Consider the following 5,849-nt stretch of genomic DNA (forward strand, 5'->3'; position numbering starts at 1 on the left):
GATGTCCGGGTCCAGGGAGCTGTTTCCGTCTTCTTCCGTCGTCGCTTCCATGCTTCCCTCGCGGATGGTGTAGTTGTTCCTTGGCGCTCGCACTCCTCCTCAACATCTGTGATGCTCCGAAAATACCTATGCATGCACACGGGAGAAGTGTCAAGTAGTATACCATTCTCGAAGGGATCAAGTGAGCACGTGTAAAGGAGATGATTCACCTTTGTGTATGTGAAGTAGAGGTCGCACGTGTCACTTGCCAAACGGACTCTTGACATGGTGATGTCCATAGGATGCTCCACATCATGCTACATAGATTATTTATTACTAAACAGGAGCAAAAGGCAAAGAACAAAAATAAAATTAGGTTGCCTCCCAACAAGCGCTAACGTTTAACGCCCCTAGCTAGGCATGATGATTTCAATGATGCTCACATAAAAGATAAGAACTGAAACATAAAGAGAGCATCATGAAGAATATGATTAGCACATTTAAGTCTAACCCACTTCCTATGCATAGGGATTTTGTGAGCAAACAATTTATGGGAACAAGAATCAACTAGCATAGCAAAGCAAAACAAGCATAACTTCAAGATTTTAAGCACATAGAGAGGAAACTTGATATTATTGCAATTCCTACAAGCATATATTCCTCCCTCATAATAATTTTGAGAAGCATCAAGAATGAATTCGACAATATAACCATCACATAAAGCATTATTCTCATGATGCACAAGCATATAAATTTTATTACTCTCCACAATAAGCAAATTTATTCTCATGAATAGTGGTGGGAGCAAACTCAACAAAATAACTATCATGTGATTGAAAATTAAAATCAAGATGACAAGTTTCATGGTTATCATTATTCTTTATAGCATACATGTCATCACAATAATCATCATAGATAGGAGGCATGCTTTCATCATAGTAAATTTGCTCATCAAAACTGGGGGACAAAAAATATCATCTTCATCAAACATAGCATCCCCAAGCTTGTGGCTTTGCATATTATTAGCATCATGGATATTCATAGAATTCATACTAACAACATTGCAATCATGCTCATCATTCAAATATTTAGTGCCAAACATTTTAATGCATTCTTATTCTAACACTTGAGCACAATTTTCCTTTCCATCATTTTCACAAAAGATATTAAAAAGATGAAGCATATGAGGCACCCTCAATTCCATTTTTTGTAGTTTTGTTTTATAAACTAAACTAGTGATAAAACAAGAAACTAAAAGATTCGATTGCAAGATCTAAAGATATACCTTCAAGCACTCACCTCCCCGGCAATGGCGCCAGAAAAGAGCTTAGTTGACGGGGTGTTAGTGCCGCTTACCTAGCCTCCCCGGCAACGGCGCCACAAAAGAGCTTGAAGTCTACTACACAACCTTCTTCTTGTAGACGTTGTTGGGCCTCCAAGTGTAGAGGTTTGTAGGACAGTAGCAAATTTCCCCCAAGTGAATGACCTAAGGTTTATCAATCCGTGGGAGGCGTAGGATGAAGATGGTCTCTCTCAAACAACCCTGCAACCAAATAGCAAAGAGTCTCTTGTGTCCCCAACACACCCAATACAATGGTAAATTGTATAGGTGCACTAGTTCGGCGAAGAGATGGCGATACAAGTGCAATATGGATGGTAGATATAGGTTTTTGTAATCTGAAAATATAAAAACAGCAAGGTAACTAATGATAAAAGTGAGCACAAACGATATTGCAATGCTTCGAAACAAGGCCTAGGGTTCATACTTTCACTAGTGCAAGTTCGATCAACAATAATAACATAATTAGATCATATAACAATCCCTCAACATGCAACAAAGGGTCACTCCAAAGTCACTAATAGCGGAGAACAAACGAAGAGATTATTGTAGGGTACGAAACCACCTCAAAGTTATCCTTTCTGATCGATCTATTCAAGAGTCCGTAGTAAAATAACACGAAGCTATTCTTTCCGTTCGATCTATCCTAGAGTTCGTACTAGAATAACACCTTAAGACACACATCAACCAAAACCCTAATGTCACCTCGATACTCCAATGTCACCTCAAGTATCTGCGGGTATGATTATATGATATGCATCACACAATCTCAGATTCATCTATTCAACCAACACAAAGAACTTCAAAGAGTGCCCCAAAGTTTCTACCGGAGAGTCAAGACGAAAACGTGTGCCAACCCCTATGCATAAGTTCACAAGGTCACAGAACTCGCAAGTTGATCACCAAAACATACATCAAGTGGATCACGTGAATATCCCATTGTCACCACAGATAAGCACATGCAAGACATACATCAAGTGTTCTCAAATCCTTAAAGACTCAATCCGATAAGATAACTTCAAAGGGAAAACTCAATCCATTACAAGAAGGTAGAGGGGGAGAAACATTATAAGATCTAACTATAGTAGCAAAGCTCGCGGTACATCAAGATCGTGCTAAATCAAGAACACAAGAGAGAGAGAGATCAAACACATAGCTACTGGTACATACCCTCAGCCCCGAGGGCAAACTACTCCCTCCTCGTCATGGAGAGCGCCGGGATGATGAACTGGCCACCAGTGAGGGATCCCCCCTCCGGCAGGGTGCCGGAACAGGGTCCCGATTGGTTTTTGGTGGCTACAGAGGCTTGCGGCGACGGAACTCCCGATCTAGGTTTCTTTTCGGGGGTTTCTGTATTTATAGGAATTTTTGGCGTCGGTCTCACGTCAGGGGGGGGGGTCTCTGAGTCATCCACGAGGCAGGGGGCACGCCCAGGGGGGTAGGGCTCGCCCTCCACCCTCGTGGATGGCTCGGGACTCTATTGGCCCAACTATTTTACTCCGGGGGCTTCTTTTGGTCCATAAAAAATCATCAAAAATTGGCACGTCAATTGGACTCCGTTTGGTATTCCTTTTCTGTAAAACTCAAAAACAAGGAAAAAAACAGAAACTGGCACTGGGCTCTAGGTTAATAGGTTAGTCCCAAAAATCATATAAAATAGCATATAAAACATCCTAGATGGATAATATAATAGCATGCAACAATAAAAAATTATAGATACGTTGGAGACGTATCAAAGGTGTACCCAACAGTTTCCTTTGGGTATCCTATGAAGACACATTTCTCCGATTTGGGTTCGAGCTTATCAGGTTGAAGCTTTTTCACATAAGCATCGCAGCCCCAAACTTTAAGAAATGACAACTTGAGTTTCTTGCCAGCCCACAGTTCATATGGTGTCTTCTCAACGGATTTAGATGGTGCCCTATTTAACATGAATGCAGCCGTCTCTAAAGCATAACCCCCAAAAGATAGCGGTAAATCAGTAAGAGACATCATCGATCACACCATATCTAATAAAGTACGATTACGACGTTCGGACACACCATTACGCTGTGGTGTTCTAGGTGGCGTGAGTTGCGAAACTATTCCACATTGTTTCAAATGAAGACCAAACTCATAACTCAAATATTCACCTCCATGATCACATCATAGAAACTTTATTTTCTTGTTACGATGATTTTCCACTTCACTCTGAAATTCTTTGAACTTTTGAAATGTTTCAGACTTATGTTTCATAAGGTAGATATACCCATATCTGCTTAAATCATCTATGAAGGTCAGAAAATAACGATACCCGCCGCGAGCCTCAACACTCATCGGACTGCATACATCAGTATGTATTATTTCCAACAAGTCTGTTGCTCGCTGCATTGTTCCGGAGAATGGAGTCTTAGTCATCTTACCCATGAGGCATGGTTCGCAAGCATCAAGTGATTCATAATCAAGTGATTCCAAAAGCCCATCAGCATGGAGTTTCTTCATGCGCTTTACACCAATATGACCTAAACGGCAGTGCCACAAATAAGTTGCACTATCATTATTAAACTTATATCTTCTGGCTTCAATACTATGAATATATGTATCACTACTATCGAGATTCGATAAAAATAGACCACTCATCAAGGGTGCATGACCATAAAATATATTACTCATATAGATAGAACAACCATTATTCTCTGATTTAAATGAATAACCGTCTCGCATCAAACAAGATCCAGATATAATGTTCATGCTTAACGCTGGCACCAAATAACAATTATTCAGGTCTAAAACTAACCCCGAAGGTAGATGTAGAGGCAGCATGCCGACGGCGATCACATCGACTTTGGAACCATTTCCCACGCGCATCGTCACCTCGTCCTTGGCCGATCTTCGATTAATCCGTAGCCCCTGTTTCGAGTTGCAAATATGAGCAACAGAACCAGTATCAAATACCCAAGCGCTACTACGAGCATTAGTAAGGTACACATCAATAACATGTATATAAAATATATCTTTCACTTTGCCATCCTTCTTATCCGCCAAATACTTGGGGCAGTTCCGCTTCCAGTGACTAGTCCCTTTGTAGTAGAAGCACTCAGTCTCAGGCTTAGGTCCAGACTTGGGCTTCTTCACTTGAGCAGCAACTTGCTTGTCGTTCTTCTTGAAGTTCCCCTTCTTCCCTTTGCCCTTTTTCTTGAAACTAGTGGTCTTGTTAACCATCAACACTTGATGCTCCTTTAGCATCGCGAAGAGCTCGGGAATTGTCTTATCCATCCCTTGCATATTATAGTTTGTCACGAAGCTTTTGTAGCTTGGTGGCAGTGATTGAAGAACTCTGTCAATGACACTATCAACAGGAAGATGAACTCCCAGTTGGGTCAAGTGGTTGTGGTACCCAGACATTCTGAGTATATGTTCACTGACAGAACTATTCTCCTCCATTTTGCAGCTGTATAACTTATTGGAGACTTCATATCTCTCAATCCGGGCATTTGCTTGAAATATTAACTTCAACTCCTGGAACATCTCATATGCTCCATGAAGTTCAAAACATCGTTGAAGTCCCGGTTCTAAGCCGTAAAGCATGGCACACTGAACTATCGAGTAGTCATCAGCTTTGCTCTGCAAGGCGATCATAACGTCCGGTGTTGCTCCTGCAGCGGGTCTTGCACGTAGCGGTGCTTCCAGGACGTAATTCTTCTGTGCAGCAATGAGGATAATCCTCAAGTTACGAACCCAGTCCGTGTAGTTGCTACCATCATCTTTCAACTTAGCTTTCTGTAGGAACGCATTAAAATTCAATGGAACAGTAGCACGGGCCATTGATCTACAACAACATAGACATGCAAAATACTATCAGGTACTAAGTTCATGATAAATTAAAGTTCAATTAATCATATTACTTAAGAACTCCCACTTAGATAGACATCCCTCTAATCATCTAAGTGATCACGTGATCCATATCAACTAAACCATGTCTGATCATCACGTGAGATGGAGTAGCTTTCAATGGTGAACATCACTATGTTGATCATATCTACTATATGATTCACGCTCGACCTTTCGATCTCAGTGTTTTTCGAGGCCATATCTGCATATGCTAGGCTCGTCAAGTTTAACCCGAGTATTCTGCGTGTGCAAAACTGGCTTGCACCCGTTGTATGTGAACATAGAGCTTATCACACCCGATCATCACGTGGTGTCTCGGCATGACGAACTGTAGCAATGGTGCATACTCAGGGAGAACACCTATACCTTTAAATTTAGTGAGAGATCATCTTATAATGCTACCGCCGTACTAAGCAAAATAAGATGCATAAAGGATAAACATCACATGCAATCAAATAAGTGATATGATATGGCCATCATCATCTTGTGCCTTTGATCTCCATCTCCAAAGCACCGTCATGATCACCATCGTCACCGGCTTGACACCTTGATCTCCATCGTAGCATCGTTGTCGTCTCGCCAACTATTGCTTCTACGACTATCGCTACAGCTTAGTGATAAAGTAAAGCAATTACATGGCGATTGCATTTCATACAATAAA

This window comes from Triticum aestivum, chromosome 5D, assembly GCF_018294505.1.
Source record: "Triticum aestivum cultivar Chinese Spring chromosome 5D, IWGSC CS RefSeq v2.1, whole genome shotgun sequence".
In the NCBI taxonomy this organism is placed as follows: domain Eukaryota; kingdom Viridiplantae; phylum Streptophyta; class Magnoliopsida; order Poales; family Poaceae; genus Triticum; species Triticum aestivum.